Raw genomic sequence first — 18,798 nt, forward strand, 5'->3', positions numbered from 1 at the left:
ATCATGAATAGTAACCCCGAAATACAAATTTTAAAGAATGTCAAGTTTAGCATATTAAAGCTAGGTATAAGTAGATTTGAATTTATTTTTGGAGTTATGATAAATGGTGATACTGAAACACTGTGGAACTGTGTGTTTCAGTAGAAAAGAACCCGAGACATTGAGTCAAAGCCGAGAGGCGACTCGTATAAGATTTGTGCACAACTAACTATTTTGTTACTTTTCACTTCTAAATTGATTTGAACAAGTTTATTTTATGACTTATAATTTTGTTGTGTTGAGGATTTTAATTTGTTGAATGAAATTATATAAATTAAATGTAAATTTTCTTATGCATTTAAAGATTTATTGCATGATTTTGAGGATTGTAAATTTTAAGTTTGATGTGTTGCCAACCTTGAGCATGAATTTATGATGATTAAATATGTTGATGATTTGTAAACAACTTGTAAATAGAAATTATTTTGAATATGATTTAAACCATAGTTGACATGGCAAAATATGTTGTGAATTCTCATTAGCTTGTCTAGTGAGATATCTCCTCCACTAGATGGGGCGAGTTCCTTCCTCTCTGGCTTGCCAGTTGGGGAAGAGTTTGAATGAGTACTCATATATACTAGCTAGTCTTTGTTCCTCCCTTTTAGCCTCGGTTATTGGGAGAGTGTGAAATGTTGTGGTGTACAACACGACATCTATTTGAATTTTGGATCATGGGTTTAACTGTGTGAATTGTTGGCAACGCCCTTTAAATTATGCATAGTTTGATAAATTGTGGTTAAAATAAATAATTCATCAGTGATTCAAAATATTTTTGTATTGTTTCGAGATTTAAAAGAAATGTAAATAAATAGTTATTATTTGATCAAAATTTTATTCAAATGCATAATTTGCATGAATGAAAATATTAATTTTTGAATGTTATGAATTTTAAGAATTTAGAAATTTTAAATTTTTATTTGTTATGAATTATTAGGCATAAATTGTATTAAGCTTTAAATTATTAGTTTGTGCACCACTGAGTTCACCACTCAACGATAGCTTTGTATGCTGTCGCAGGTGAAAGAAAATATAAAGCAGCTGAGCAAGATTACTAAAAGGCATAGTGAGACTATCTTCAGGTATATCATAGGTATACCTTTGTACTTTAGATTTTGATGTAATTCTATAATTGTATGTATGAAATTTCCTTTGAGCAGTTGTACCAACTCTTTTGTAATATATTTTTTGATTGTAATGAAATACAAATTATTATAAGATTATCTTGAGATTTTATGTATTTATAAAGTTTTGCACTACTAAATTTTTTATGATCCCATGAATATAAATATTAATTTTGTTACCTTAATGAGAGGTTTCAATGTTTGATTTAATTTAAATTATGTATTAAGTTACTTGTACTGATTTGGGAAATGAGATTGAATAATGGAGTTATGATTGAGAAAAATATTAGGAGTGTCTTTATTTTCAGGTTTTGAAGAACTGTTTTCTCAAAATACAAACGGCACTCTGCCGAAATTTTTATAAAAATTGCGGAGATTTTAAATATCTAAAATTTAGTTTATGTTAGGACTTTAAATAAAGGTTTTTAAAATCTGAAAAAAAATTTTAACCACTAATTTAAAAATGAACGAAAATTGTTTTAAAATCCCTTGTAGTATATTTAATGGGTTACCGGTAGGCGAAGTACGGTAATTCATTGCGTGTACTACGGGAACATGTTATATCTTACAAGGAGTAGGGTGTGACACTTATTGTGTCTAGTTACATTTCTTTTTTTGAATCACTTCATTTGAAGTTTTGTAGCTCAAGTTATGGCCTAAATACCATAACTGGCCAGATTGCAATTTTCCAGATTTTTCTGGGCAGAACCAATTCTATAGGTTTTGTACACTGATTGCAGGTCAGTTTTTGAACATGTTATGATCAAAATTTGAGTTTGTTTTCTTCATAAAAGTTGTAGCCCTATGTCTCAGCTTTCTGCTGGTAAAAATTCAGGTCAATTGGACCTTTCTACACTGAGTTATGACCAAATGAATGAACACTGTTTATTTAGTCATTTTGCCCAGGCAGAATGCAAGTCACCCGGATTAGGGCAATTTTTAGGTCAACTTGGTTTGGTTTTCTGGGCAGGATTTCTTCACCAAAGTGGTGCCATTATGTGTCTGTTTCATGTCCAATTGGCCTTGCACCAATTGAACCTCTACAACTCCATTTATAACTGCCCAAACCTGTTGGACTCTTGTTCAGTCCTGTAGGTCAGCCAAGGCAGCTCAACCATACACAAATGCCAAGCCTCAACTCACTTCATTTCTTCATTATACACATTCAAATGGTCACTAATTGACCATTACAAGGTTAATAAACCATCACATGAGAAAACCCTAGAATTATTCAAGTGTCCAATTTTTTTTCATTTCATACAAGCACAATTCTTGCATTTCATTTACTTAATTATATTTAATCCCTCATCCACTACCAAAGGCTGCTCATAACCATTTTTCTACCAAGCAAAATCATCAAACCCTAGCTGCCAAAATTTGTAAGGTGCACACACACACTTGTTTGTTTTATTTTCTTATATTTCCTACACAATTCATGCCATTGAACATGAATTAAAACAAATGGAACAAGAATTGGACACTAACCTTTGTTGGAAAGTTTTCTTACACTTGCAAATCCTTTTTGTTTCCTTTCTTTCTTTGCTACTTCAAATCACTCAAGGTATAAAGAGTAGTTTTTGTGAAGAAGGCAAGGAATTTTATGGAGTAAGTAAGTGGTAGATGAAACTTTGGGTGAAGGAAAATGGTGGGAGGGACCTCTATTGGTGGAATCTCGAAAAAATGAAGGGAAGAAGAAGAAAGAGCAGATTTCTAATTGTATTTATCTCTTTTTAATTGTTTTGTAATGGCTTGTTTAAATGTGATTTGTGGGAGCACTTTTAATGACACCATATGATGTCATAATTCTCTATTTCTTTCATTTTTCTTTCCTTTTCTTTTCTACTCATTTTCAATTAAATTTTTAGTAATATTTATTCATATTTTAGATCATAATAATTATTCACTTAACTGGACAAGTTGGCAAAAAATCATCTCTGAAGACGAAAATGACCAAATGCCCTCTGTTTGGCTTATTGAGCCAAAATCGTCTGTACCGATTGAAAAATTTTTCTAAACATTTTCTTGGCATTCTAATGCCATAGAAACCTCAATGACTCTTCTCTGGAGTCCCAAAAATTATTTTATCAATTTTCTCCAAGGTTTAGGGCTCCTAGTTGTGAGAACTGCAACTTCCCCCTAGGTTGCCCATTGCTAGGGCATCTGCTTATTTAACTTGGTTGTATTTTATTTCTAAAATTTTTCCTAGATTTTTCTTACTATTATTTGAGTTATTTATGATTCCTCACTCTAGTCTAAATATTTTTCTAGATGTTCTAGCTATCCGGACCGACACCAGTCACTGAAACAGTAGAATGTACAGAATGGCTACAGTGAGGGTGTTACAACTACAACTTTCATGAAGAACTCCAACCCAAATCCTGCCCATAACTAAGTCATTTTGCCATCTAAAGTTAGTGGTCCAAAACTGCCAGAACCAAATTAGGTGCCCAGAAATCTGGGTTAGACTAATCCAGCCAGCCATGTTCAAATGGCCATAACTTGGGCTACAAAACTCCAAATGGAGTGATTCAAAAAGGGAATTAAAGTTAAGACAATGAGGAACAAGTTTTATGAAGAATACTTTGCCAAATTCTAAGAGCAACATGACCAATGGAACAGTACAAAATAGGATACCAAATCTGGAAATTTTGAAATTGTGCCCAGGAAACCTAAAAATCTAAGGAGCAACTAAAACCAACAAAATTGGTAACCAAAATATTGTATGTGGGTGAAATTGAAATCCCTATATTTATTAAGCATAAGAAAGTCAACAAATTGACTTGAATAGTATCGTGAATAGTAACCCCGAAATGCAAATTTTAAAGAACGTTAATTTATGTATATTAGAGCTAGAAATAAATAGATTTGAATTTGTTTTTGGATTTATTATAAGTTGTGAAATTGAAACAATGTGAATTTTGTGTTTCAGTTGAAAGGAATACCAGGAAAGAACCCGAGACGTCGAGTCAAGGCCTAAAGGCTACTCGCACGAGGTTTGTGAACAACATAAAATATTCTTTAAATTTCCTTTGCAAAGTGCATGAAATGAATTGTGATTTATTTATATTGCAAAATAGCAATTGAAATGTATATTATGCTATTGATCTAAATTATTGAAAATTTAATTGCATGTGTGTTAATTGTCATTAAATTTTTGAAAAATTATTGAGATAGTTTTGAAACCACAGTGTCATGACCGTAAATTTGAATGCCTCACTAGCATGACTAATGGGAGGAATTAGTTTTGAATTTTGATTCCCTTTCTGGCTAAAGTGTTGAGGTGTGTGCCAGTAGAGGAAGAAATTAAATGGGTACCCATAGATTGAGCTAGCAAGCCTTGTGATTCCTCATAAGCCTCTGGCTATTGAGATGAACATTGTACTGATGGCATGATATACCTGTGTGTTTTTATGAAATTATTTTGTGACTTCCGAAATGAGAATGTTTGACTAAAAGTATAAATTGTATTTTGTATCTGCTTTTCCTTTTCGGTACCATAATTGAATAAATGTGATTTGATTTACATATACAATTGTATTTCTGTTATGTTGTGTACCACTAAGTCGTTGTACTCAGCGATAGCTTTTCATTGTTGTCACAGATAGAGAGACTAGTAGAGCAGCGAAGTGAGCTGCTAAGGATTTCAGAGCTACTTCTAGACCTTTTGTTGGGTATAATCTTATACCCTGATTGTACATGGTTATTTTGATGTAATTGACTGTATGTACATTTGTAAATTGGTCATGAGCAGTTGTACAGTTTTTGTAATAATATTATTTTGGATTTTTCGATGTAATTTTGGACTGATGAATGGAAATTAATTTTTCTTTAATGCAATGTGTATGAAACAAATTATCTCTATTTTTGGAAATATTTGAATTGAAATTCTTGAGTTATGAAATTTTGATTTGAATTATGGGAGTTGAGCTAATTTGTCTTGACTTGAGTTGAAATGGTGGTTCTGATTTGATGAAGTGTTATATTGGAAGTGTTTTCTACAGGTAAAATTTTCGATTTTCTCAAATACAGCCGGCACTCTGCCGAAATTTTTTCAAAATTTGGGAAAAAATAAAAATGGACAAAAATTTCATCAAATCTTTAAACTTCAAGTAAATGTTTTTAATACCTGCTAGAAAAAGCTCACCACTTTCAAAAAATAAGAAAATTGTTTTAAAATCCCTTGTAATGTATTTAATGTGTTATTAGTAGACGGAATCAGTAATTCATTAGGTATACTATGGGATCATGTTATACCTTACAGAGGAGTAAGGTGTGACACATGGCATGTTGTGATAGGTGTCAACCATGGTCTATGAGATGCATAAAATGATTTAGGGAAATCATTTACAATTTAAAAGAGTTCCAATGATATTAAGAGTTAATATCATTTCTCACTGCCAATTAGTAATGAGCCCAGTAAGTCACACACCTACACAAGTTGATTACCAAGCAAATTATGATTTAATTGATTAATTAATTAAATAGATTTGGTTTGCAATAAGATTGCAAATTCCCTAGCATGACTTAAAACCAAATCTTGGATATTGGATGTATTGTATAAATTAATTAATAGAGATTAATTAATTAATTAATTAATTAATTAATTAATTAATATGTGATATAAATTAATTTGAGGGATAAATTATAATTTTGAGTTGAGAACTCAAAAATGCATATAAGGGCATTTTGGTAATTTAACATGATGACACGTGGCACCCATCATTGTGTGCCATTTGTCTTCCATGTGATGGAAGATAACATTTGATAGTTTAATCTTGGCTTGACACTTGGCTTAATGAGATTAAGACAACTTAGAAGCAAGATTGAATAGGAACATTACAAGTGGCACAACATTTAATGCTTTTTGTCTTGCATAAGATATAAAAAGAGAAGAAGACAAAATTAATAAATTATCTTCTTCTTCCTCTTTCATCATGGATAGCACCTCTCTCTCTCTCTCCCTCTTCTTTATATTCCTCCATTGATACTTGAAAGAAAGCTTGTTTCTTTCTTGAATCAAAATACTAGAAAGTGTTTCTAGTCTCTCAAATACATCCAATAGAACCCCACCAATGCAAAACCCCTACAAGAGTGGTTGGCACATCACAAAGGAGAGGCAAGGGCTGCTAGGTGAAGCTTGGTGAAGCTTATGGTGGACAAGTTAGAGGAGCTATAATTAGAGCTCTAGAGACTTTCAAAGGGAGCAAAAAGTGTGATTATACACCCCTTGAGGTTAGAGGTCTCTAAACCCTCTTTTAGTTAGGGTTTAATTAGTTTAATTGTTAAACTAAAATCCTTGATGGCAAATGAAAGTATTATGCATGTTAAAAGTGTGTTTTAACATGCCTTGGGTGCTTAAGGTTGGTTAGGATCATAAAATATATTGCATATTTGCATGAAACCTTAGAAAATTTTTAAAATCCAACCTCTAAACTGCTTCCGTTGTGCCCTTCAATTGGAATCAAAGCTAGGTTATGAAGGAGCAGAAGCATGGTGATTTGTTCTTTGGAGCATTGAATTTAAAATTTTTCTTCTAAGATTTCATGCATCATGCCACATCTCTTATGTGCATAATTAATTTTAATGCTCAATTGCATATTAAAACGCTTTTAATATGTATTAGGATCTATGTTTGCCATTCAAGATTGTGAATTAATAAATTAATTCAATTGACCCCTAGTTTAAAAGAGGAGTTTGAGCACTAACCTCTTTGATGCACTATGGATGCAATTGGTGCCTTTATGAAGCACCTAGGACCCCAAGTGTTGTCCCTCTCACTTGTCCACACCAAGATCACCAATGGGCAGCCCCCAAATCAGCTTCTCAAGCCTTGCCAACCAATTATAATTTGGGTTTTTGCCTTTAGAGAGGTTATATGTGTGTATAGGATACTAGAAATAATTTCTCGCAATTTTAACTCAAAGGGAATGGAGTGATTCTCTTTGAATTGATGAGAAAAGATGAAGAGGAGAGGGAGAGAGCTGTGCCACCACCTTTAGACAAGTGAGTGTCATGTTTTTTTCTTCTTTCTTTTTCCCTTTTATAATTAGGTTATTAAGTCACTTAAACCCTATGCCAAATGTCACCTCCACATTGCATCTTATTTTTAATTGACTTAATCACATTAAGCCAAGTGTCAAAGCTGGACTTAATCTTTACTTTGATCACCTTGCATGATAGGAAGACAAATGGCAAACTTATATGATGTCATGTGTCACCATCTCATGGTGCCACATGTCACCATGTGAAATGACCAAATTACCCTTATGTTGTCATTTTGAGTTCTCAATCCAAAATCATTATTTCTCCTCTTGTAATCAATTTATATTAAATATAAGTTAATTAATCTCTATTAATTAATTTCTCACAATTAAATTCATATTTAAACACTTTAAATATAAATTTAACTTATACTATACATCCAATAACCTAGATTTGATTTCAAGCCATACTAGGGACTTTGCAATCTCATTGCAAACCAAACCTATTTAATTAATTAATTAATTAAACTCTTTAATTAATTAATTAAATCACATTTTACTTGGTGATTATCTTGTGCATGTGTGTGACTAACTACGCTCATCACTAATTGGCAATGAGATATGATATTAACTCTTAATATCATCATAACTCTTTCTTACTATAAATGATTTCTCTAAATCATCTTTGGCATCTCATAGACCATTGTTGACACCTAGCATAGCGTGCCATGGCCACCCAATCAGTAACAAGGACTACCTTAAATGAACCTGTAATCATACGTTACCATGCACTAGAATCTCTTTGTTACAAAATCCCAATTTGAGCTGGAGTCATGGTTAATGTCAAACCCCATTTGCTATGAACATTATGTTCTCTTTTAATTCCAGTTCTTGATTAATTAGATTTTCTTGTCAGAAACTCTTTTCTGACTAAATCTGTGTGTCCTGGCCATGAACTTAAAACATCAAAGAACAATTAAATAAACATAGTATTTTATCCCTATTTACTTAAGGTAACAGATTCCATCTTGATCAACACCTATCTCCATATATAACTAGTAGGAGCCACCACATGCCCATATACCCATACACAGTACAAGTATGAAAGCAGTATCAAAATCAAACCACCTATATATAAGATAACTATGTTATCTCAGGTCTAAAGATTATATGCACTTATATGATATATGACAATGCATTGACAAGAGTAAACTCTATGTGCTTGTCATATGCGTCACTGGTTTGGCCTACTTATTATGTATAAGTGCCTATCATGTTTATTATATGGCATGAGACTCACCATTCCATCTTATTTATGTCTCATATAAATACCTTGGGAGCAAACATGAATATAATCTTTCTAGATAAGTCATGTCCTGTGTGAAGTATCCTCGATTGTGAACCAATTTATGATACTTTGCGCTAGAAATACTGTTACTCGTATTCTTAACAACTTAAGAATAGAATTTCTAACAAAATATCAATGGACTTTTTCTTTTACACATAAATAAATTATGTAAACAGAAAAGTGAAATCGCCTTTTATTAATAAAATATGTACAAGATACATACTAAATGATATGCTCCAGGACATACTACTAACAATCTTCCACTAGCATTAGAGCCATTCATTACAATATCTTACATTCATCTTCTCAAGTTATCGATTTAACTGAGCTAGTTGTAACACTCTAAATTTTTAAATTTATTATTTTGTGAGTAATATTAATATTTTATTTTATTTAAATTTTAGGAAATTATTTGAAATTTTTCGGATTTTTGAAATCGGGTTTGATTTCCCGAAATTATAAAACTTTGATGATTTTTAAAAATTAATTTAAAGACCACGTGGCAAAACTAAAAATATATTTGGAGTCTACAAATTTTTCTGAGTTTTCTAGAATTTTAATAGAATTTTTGAGCCTCATTTTTGGTTCTAAGGCAGAGTAAAAATTCAAAATTTTGTATCTTCAATCGGACAGGCCGAATCAAATAGGACCGGATCGGACCGGTCGAATCGGATCGGCCTTTCTTTTCTTCTTCTCTTCCCCGCGTGTCCCGACCCTCATTCCTCTCTCTCTCATTTTCTCTTTCCTCCCCCCTCCCCAGGCTGCGCCACCGCCACCCAGCCCTCCCCACCTCGCCGGCGCACCGCCCAAGCCTTCCTCGATCACCGGCCATCACTTGGAACTCCGGGAAAATGCACGCGATGCGCAGTGCGCCATTTCTGCTTCCCGATCAAAATTTAGCCGGTCCGGCCATCGATTGGGTCGAGTCTTGTGTCAAACACCATCTACACCTCGAGAGCTTTCCATAGACACCAAGAACACTAAAATCCATCAAGTAGTTTGCCCAATTTTTGTTCCGAAAGTTTTAGCCCATTTCAATTTTTGGGCTAGATTTCTCGCAAACCGTGAACCCCATGAGAAAATCGAGAGTACCAGAGTGCTCCACTCGTCGAGAGCTTCGCGGCAATATAAATTTCAAAATTTTTGGACACCGTTTTTCGGTGGGTCCCACGAAAATTCGTAGTGTTTTTTCGAGTATTAAATGAGCTTAGAAAATTTTATAAAAATTATATACTAACCCCCGTGTTGTGGGCTTCGTGTAGGTACCTTTAATTCACGGAAATTTGACGGTTGCCCGGGTCTGTGAATTTCCTATCAAAAAAGTCTTGGAATTGGAACGAGATTTTGGCTACCCCACTGTTGTCAAACATCCCGAGTGCGTCCCCGGAGTTGGAATCAGCATAGGTAAACCTGAACCTTGCTTTTTCATAATTTTCTAGTGCTTGAATTGGATTAAAATTTCATAAAATATTCGTGGTAACTCAGAAAATTATGATTCTTTTGCAATAGCTTACTAATATTGCTAAGGACCAGGGGCAAAGTTTTAGAATTTTTAGAGCTTATTTGGGTAGTTTTTGCAAAAAGGGTCAATTATAAGGACTAAACTGTAATTTTATGTATTGTGATTGATGACTATTTGGATGGGCCTAGGAGGGGCTGTGTGATGTGATTGAGTTGTGGATAAATGGTTTGTGGATATAGAAGTATGTTTAAAGCCTTTTTGCAGGTTGGGTAGGTCCTAGGTATAGGGGAGACTCTGCCGGATTTTTGACACGACTTAGGACGTATTTGGTCTTTTCTTAGTTTGTATTGAGTCAATTGTATTAAATAATTGTAATGAAATTGTCAGGTGAGCTGCGACAGCCTTCCTCCTCTGCCCAGCCGACACAGTGACTTCGGTTGAGTCTGTAAGTAAAATATTAATTTTAATTATAATTTCAATATTATTATATGTTCAAGCATGCCCATGCATCATTTATAAATATGTATCTATGTAGTTAAACACTAGGCACATTTTATGTTGCATTCGTAATTGTTAAAGTGCCCTGGATGTTATTGCGGTAATTTGGAGCAGTGTGCGTGAATTGGCGTGCGTGTGGTGTGGTGTTGGCTATAGATAGGACGGGTAGACACGGCTTGAGATCTTCACTGGGACCCAGTCCTTCGGGGTAGACACGGCTTGAGTTCTTTGCTGGGACCCCGATTTGGTTTATTAAGTGGAAGTCCGAGCTTGAGTTCTTCGCTGGCACAGTTTGGATTAAGAGAGCTGTATAGGGGATCAGCTCCCATATATGTATTGTTTAACATTATCGGGTGTGTGAGTGCTCCAAATTACCTTTTTGCTATTATGATGTGAAAATATTGACGATATTGCATTTCACTCTACATGGTGCATTAGCTTTAGATAGCTATAGAGATTATGGTTAAAATTGATATTTTACTCTTTGAGTCGAACGCTCACTCCTGTTTATTATTTTTCAGGCTACAAGAAGATTATTGTTGTGGTTAACCTACTTTTCTACTTCACAGGTTGTTTATTAATGTTTGTGTAATTTTGTTAACTTCTACAATTCCGCATGTGTTAGAAATATTTATTTGATTTGGTCTGTAATATAATTACCATGATGGGCCTGTAAACTTATTATATGCATGCATGTTGGACTGGATGAGGGAGCTGAGCTCCCATTTATTTTTATGACATATGAGTATGTGGAGGGTGAGCTGAGCTCCCCAATTGATTATATATTGTGTTTACAAGTCGAGTGAGTCAAAAACTCCCCGTTGAAAGTTTCATTTTATGGCCGGACTCTGTCCGATTGAATTCTTGAAATTGGGCCCAAATGGGCCTTAGAGTTGGGTTGAGGAATAGTTAGGCTTACTACAGGCCTCGGGGGCTTTAGGCTGGCCCAGGTCCTAGTGTCGGTCCAGCCCATAGGTTGGGTCATGATAAATGTGGTATCAGAGCTTAGGCTCCAGATTCATAGGAAAAAATTGTCTATTATGTGGAAAGAGTCTAATAGGAGTCACATGTGGAAAATAGGGTCCACATTCGTCTTGAATTGTCATCTTTGCTTCTAGTTTTTGCTTCATATATTATGTGTAAATATGAGTTTATAGAGCTGTGTAATATGCAGTTTTGAAATTTTGTAGGCCAATGCTACTGAATTTTAGGAAAATGTGTAGAAGTAGGAGAGCTACCATTGTACCAGAAACTAGATGTGCCTGACGAGGTGTCGGCACAGGACGAGGCGCTTGCCCCGAAGAGGTGAGGTAGGAGGCCTAGAGCTGCTCAAGTAGAGGAGCAGCCACCACCAGTTCAGGAACAGTCTTTTGTGGCCCTGGGTCCCATGGACCCAATGGTAGCTACTCTAGCTGGTTTGCAGAGAACCATCGATATGGTGGCACAATATATGGTCCACCCTCCCTAACAGCAGTAGTCCACTGCACCAAGAGGGGAACTTTACAAACAGATAATCAATTTCAATAAGTTGGTGCCTGGTACTTATGATGTGTCAGACGATGCCTATCAGTTTTTGGATTCCTGCAGACAGGCAGGAACAGAGTTGCAGTTGACTGATAGGAGACTTATAGAATGTGTGCAGCATGTCATGGGGCCTATGCCTAGACAATGGATGAATGATTACATATTACCTCGAATGGAAGGTTTGTCATGGACCCAGTTTGTGGAACTGTTTATCAATCAGTTTGTACCAGAAAGTTTTAGAGATCAAAAGCAATGGGCCTTTGAGGCCTTAAGATAGAATGGAAGGTCTGTAGATGAATATGCTGCAGAATTTCTAGAATTGAGCAGATATGCCCCTACAGCAATGGCTACAGAAAGTATGAAGGTGAAAAGGTTCCTGAAAGGGCTAGACAAGAGGTATGCAAACCTAGCCATGATGTCTGATCAGTCTTTTGATGTGGTAGTTGATCGAGCCCAACAGATTGAGATTAGCTACACCGGAGATGACAGTGGAAGAGCAAAGAAAAATAGAGCAAAGGGTTCTTCAGGTGTTCCCCACATGGGTGGTCCGGATAGCAGAGGCCAGAGTAATTACAAAGGAAGAAGTAGGAACAAGAGGAGTGGTTTTAGACACAAATCTCGAGGATTTAGACCCAGGTACGAATCCAACAATGGCCACAGTTTGGGGTACAGCAGTTCTGGGTCTGGTTCAGGATCCTCCCTTGCGCCTTGTGCACAGTGTGGAAGAGGACATTCAGGATCTTGTCTGATGGGCTCAGGAGTATGTTTCAAGTGTGGCCAACTAGGTCACTTTGCTAGGGAGTGCCCCGTGTTCAGCGAGTGACAGATGGGGTCACAGGGTTCTGTTGCAAATGTTCCTCGTAAGTTGTATCCTGGTGCTTCCAGCATGGTAGGCAGTCAGTTTAGTGGCCAATAGGGCTGAGGACAAGGGATACGTGAATTTAGAGGCAGATCAGGAGGTAGAAGTCAATATTAGGGTTCTGCAATGTAAGGTAGGGGTCAAGCTTGGGTTTTCACCCTGACCCACCAGGATGCTCAGGCTTTCAATGCAGTTGTGGCAAGTATTCTTCTAGTCTGTTCCTATGAGGCTCGTGTTTTGATAGATTCGGGTGCTACACACTTTTTTGTCTCCCCAGTGTTTGCCATGAGATTGGGTAGGAACCCTATAACTTTAGAATGCCCTTTGTCTGTAACTATCCCACTTAGTGACAATATAGATGTAGATATGATTTTTCCGAGTAGCCCAGTAGTAGTGGATGGAAAGATCCTCCCAGCAGACTTGGTTCCTCTACCAGTAATGGATTTCAATGTAATCTTGGGAATGGATTGGTTGGCAACTCATTATGCCACTTTAGACTGTAGGAACAAAAAGGTGTATTTTCACATGCCCGGTGTGGGAGAGTTTAGCTTTGATGGTGACAGGAGCATGGCTCTATATAATTTAGTGTCAACAATTAGTGCTAGAAAAATGTTGAGGCGTGGATGTTAAGGGTATTTGGCATTGGTGAGAGATACATATGTAGAAGGTGTAAACATGGAAAATGTTCTTGTTGTCAGAGAATTCATGGATGTCTTACTTGAAGAGCTTCCAGGGTTGCCTCCAGGAAGGGAAATAGAGTTTTGCATCGTTGTTGTGCCGGGTACAAACCCCATATCAATGCCACCTTACAAGATGGCACCAGCAGAATTAAAGGAGTTAAAAGAGCAACTACAAGAGCTTTTAGACAAGGGTTTCATACGTCCGAGCACTTCACCCTGGGGTGTTCCTATTCTATTTGTGAGAAAGAAAGATGGGTCCTTGAGGTTGTGTATTGACTATAAATAGCTGAATAAGGTGACTGTGAAGAACAAGTTTTCACTTCCTCGGATCGATGATCTGTTTGATCAGCTCCAAGGAGCTAGATTCTTTTCCAAGATAGACCTACGATCAGGCTACCATCAGTTGAGAATCAAGAATGAGGATGTGTCCAAAACAGCATTCAGGACAAGATATGGTCATTATGAGTTCTTGGTGATGTCTTTTGGACTCACTAATGCACCAACAGCCTTCATGGACTTCATGAACAAGGTGTTCAGGCCATTCTTGGACCGTTTTGTCATCGTATTCATAGATGACATTTTGGTATACTCCCAGACTGAGGAAGAACACGTGTGGCACTTGAGGATGGTGTAGGAGACTTTGAGGGAGCACCAGCTATATGCCAAATTTTCAAAATGTGAATTTTTACTACAAAGCATCTCATTCTTGGGACACGTGGTTTCTAGTGAAGGCATTCAAGTGGATCCCAAGAAAATTGAGGCTGTAACGGATTGGCTTAGGCCTACAATAGTCACTGAGGTGCGAAGTTTTCTGAGCCTAGCTGGCTACTATAGGTGTTTTGTGCAGGGTTTTTCCAGGATAACAGCTCCCTAACTAAGTTAACTCAAAAGAATGTTCCATTCATTTGGATGGATGATTGTGAGGAGAGTTTCCAAAAGCTTAAGGAGTGTCTAACCACCGCCCCTGTGTTAACACTACCGATGAGTGGTGAAGGATATACCATGTACTGCGACGCCTCTAGAGTTGGCTTAGGGTGTGTTTTGATGCAGAATGGAAAAGTAGTGGCTTATGCTTCAAGACAGCTGAAGAAGTATGAGCAAAACTACCCCACCCATGATTTGGAAATGGCGGCTGTAGTCTTTGCACTAAAAATCTGGAGACACTACCTGTATGGTGAAGTGTTTGAGATATACACCGACCATAAGAGTTTGAAGTACATCTTCCAATAGAGGGATTTAAACTTGAGACAGAGGAGATAGATGGAGCTTCTGAAGGACTATGATTGTTGTTAGTAGTATACCCTAGAGCATATCATTTAGTATGTATCTTGTACATATTTTTATTAATAAAAGGCATTTCCACTTTTCTGTTTACATAATATATTTATGTGTAATAGAAAAGGTCCATTGATATTTTGTTGGAAATATTATTCTTAAGTTGTTAAGAATATGAGTGACAATATTTCTAGCACAAAGTATCATAAATAGGTTCACAATCGAGGATATTTCATAATGAGGACATGACTTATCCAGAAAGATTGTATTCATGTTTGTTACCAAGTTATTTATATGAGATATAAATAAGATGGAATGGTGAGTCTCATGCCATATAAGAAACATGATAGGCACTTATAAATGATAAGTAGGCCGAACCAATGACACTTATGACAAGCACATAGAGTTTACTCTTGTCAATGTTTTTTCATAAATCATATCAGTGCATATAATCTTTAGACCTGAGATAGCACAGTTATCTTGTATATAGGTAGTTTGAGTTTAATACTGCTTTCATACTTGTACTGTGTATGGGTATATGGGCATCTGTTGGCTCCTACTAGTTATATATGGAGGGAGGTGTTGATCAAGATGGAATCTGTTCCTCTAAGTAAATAGAGATAAAATCCTATGTTCATTTAATTGTTCTTGATGTTTCAAGTTCCTGGCCAGGACAGATAGATTTATTCAGAAAAGAGTTTCTGATGAAAAAAATCTTTTTAATTAAGAACTGGAATTAAAAGAGAACATAATATTCATAGCAAATGGAGTTTGACATAAACCATGACTCCAGCTTGAGTTGGGATTTTATAACAGAGAGATTCTAGTGCATGGTAACATATGATTATAGGCATGCTATGCTAGGTGTTAACCATGGTCTATGAGGCGCATAAAATGATTTAGAGAAATCATTTATGAAAAGAAAGAGTTCTGATGATATTAAGAGTTGATATCATGTCTTATTGCCAATTAGTGATGAGCCTAGTAAGTCATACACATACACAAGTTATCACCTATTTAAATATGATTTAATTAATTAATTAAAGAGTTTAATTGATTAATTAAATAGGTTTGGTTTGCAATTAAATTGCAAAGTCCCTAGCATGACTTGAAACCAAATCTAGATTATTGGATGTATAGTATAAGTTAAATTTATATTTAAAGTTTTTAAATATGAATTTAATTAATGAGAAATTAATTAATAGAGATTAATTAATTTATTTATACTTGATATAAATTAATTAGAAGAAGAAAAATAATTATTTTGGGTTAAGAACTCAAAATTAAGACACAATGACATTTTGGTCATTTCACAGTGTGACATGTGGCACCATGAGATGGTGACACATGGGATTACACATAAGCTTGCCAAATGTTTTTTAATCATGTAAGATGATTAAAATCAAGATTAAATATAGGTTTGACACTTGGCACAATGTGATTGGGTCACTTAAACCTAGAGCTAATCAAAAGGTGACATGTGGCAAGGGTTTAATGTGTTAACCTAGCTATTTAAGTGTGGTTATGAAAAGAAAAATAACCAGCAGCCACTCCTCTCCTTTGTCACGCCACTTTGAGGCTTTTCATCTATTCTTCTTCATCTCTCATCAATTCAAAAAGATTAGCCATCAATCTCTTGAATTAAGAACACTAGAAATTGTTTCTAGTGTCCTGTTTACATCTCTAATCTCTTAAAAGGCAGAATTTGAATTTCTAATTAATAGAAAAAGCTTTAGAAGCTGTTCAAGGGCTGCCATAGGTGTTCTTGGTGTGGACAAGCTAGAGGGACAACATCTGGTGTCCTGAAGATGAATCTCAAAGGCGCAGACATGCTGCAGTGCATCAAGAGGTTAGTGTAATCGCTCTTGATTTAATCTAGGGTTCTAAAATTAATCTGATTAATTTTAAAATCTTAAATGGCAAATATAGATCCAAAAACATATTAAAAGAGTTTTAATATGTTGTTTATCATTGAAATCAAATATATAAAAATAAATCTTGCATGATGTATGTGACCCTAGGTGAAAATTTTTGAATTCAATGGTATAAACTTGTGTTTTTCACGCTTCCGTTCCTTCAATTGTACCATCCAGTACCACCGTGGGAAGGCCAATGTAGTAGCAGATGCTTTGAGCAGAAAATCTTCTGGCAGCTTAGTACACATATCAGCGGAGAAGAGGGCATTGATTTAGGAAGTACATGAGTTAATGGTTCAAGGTCTAATCCTAGATCTTTCAGATGAGGGGGTAATTGTTGGCTCATTTTTTCTGTGAGACCAGACCTGCGAGATAGAGTTAGAGTTTCCTAGCACAGAGACTAACAATTGATGAAGATCATAGAAAGAGTATATCAGAGTGAAGGTGGTGAGTTTGGATTTGCCAATGATGGCGCCCTTATGCAAGGTTCTAGGATATGTGTGCCCGATGTGGACAATCTCAGAAATGAAATCATGCGAGAGGCACACTATACACTGTACAATATCCACCCAGGCTCCACCAAGATGTATCACGATGTGAAAGATAGTTATTGGTGGAATGGCATGAAGAGAGACATAACAGACTTCGTGTCCAAGTGCTTGACTTGTCAGAAGGTGAAGTTTGAACACCAGAGGCCATCAGGGAAGCTGCAAGAGCTCCCTCTCCCAAAATGGAAGTGGGAAATGATTACTATGGATTTTGTGACTGGGTTGCCTCGTACTACGCAGGGATATGATTCGATATGGGTGCTTGTAGACCGTCTGACTAAATCAGCTCATTTCTTGCCTGTGAAGACCACATATTCTGTTGCATAGTACACCCGACTCTACATTCGGGAAATAATCAGATTGCATGGGGTTCCTGCTTCCATAATATCTGACCGAGGGCCCCAGTTCACTTCTCGATTTTGGAGAAAGTTACAGGAGGCACTTGGCATGCAGTTGAACTTTAGTACAGCTTTCCACCCTCAGACAGATGGACAGTCCGAAAGGACAATCCAAACACTAGAAGACATGCTTCGCATGTGTGTTTTGGATTTTGAAGGTCAATGGGATGATCAGTTACCTTTGGTGGAGTTTGCCTACAACAACAGTTATCACTTCAGCATAGGGATGGCACCCTATGAGGCACTATATGGAAGAAAGTGTAGGTCTCCTCTGTGTTGGATGGAGATGGGAGAAGCAAAGGTACATGATGCAGACCTAGTGCAGTACACTTCAGAGATAGTTCTTTTAATCAGGGAACGATTGAAAACAGTTTTCAGTTGGCAGATGAGTTATGCAGACCTCAGACAGAGGGATGTAGAGTTTGCTGTAGGCGACTATGTATTCCTGAAGGTTTCTCTGATGAAGGGAGTCATGAGATTTGGAAAGAAGGGCAAGTTGACACCTCGGTATATTGGACCTTTTGAGATTACTGATAGAGTTGGAGCAATTGCCTACCGGTTGGAGTTACCACCTAACCTTTCTCAAGTTCATCCTGTATTCCACATCTCCATGCTAAGGAAATACATTCCTAATCCTTCTCATGTGCTACAGCCGGATGTAATAGAGCTGAAAGAAAACTTGACGTTTAAGGAGCAACCTGTAGCCATAGTGGACTACCAAGTGAGGCAGCTAAGATCAAAACAGATCCCTATGGTTAAGGTTTTGTGGAGGAGTCAGTCAGTGGAAGAGTGCACCTGGGAGTCAGAGTGGGACATGCGTAGCAAGTACCCTTATCTATTCAATGTGTAATTCTGTACTTTATTCTGCTTTGTGTAAAATTCGAGAACGAATTTTCTGTAAGGGGGAAAGAATGTAACACCCCAAATTTTTAAATTTATTATTTTGTGAGTAATATTAATATTTTATTTTATTTAAATTTTAGGAAATTATTTGAAATTTTTCAGATTTTCAAAATCGGGTTTGATTTTCTGAAAATATAAAACTTTGATAATTTTTAAAAATTAATTTAAAAACCACATGGCAAAACTAAAAATATATTTGGAGTCTATGAATTTTTCTGAGTTTTCTATAATTTTTTCAAAATTTTT

Source organism: Hevea brasiliensis, chromosome 11 (genome assembly GCF_030052815.1).
Source record: "Hevea brasiliensis isolate MT/VB/25A 57/8 chromosome 11, ASM3005281v1, whole genome shotgun sequence".
NCBI lineage: Eukaryota > Viridiplantae > Streptophyta > Magnoliopsida > Malpighiales > Euphorbiaceae > Hevea > Hevea brasiliensis.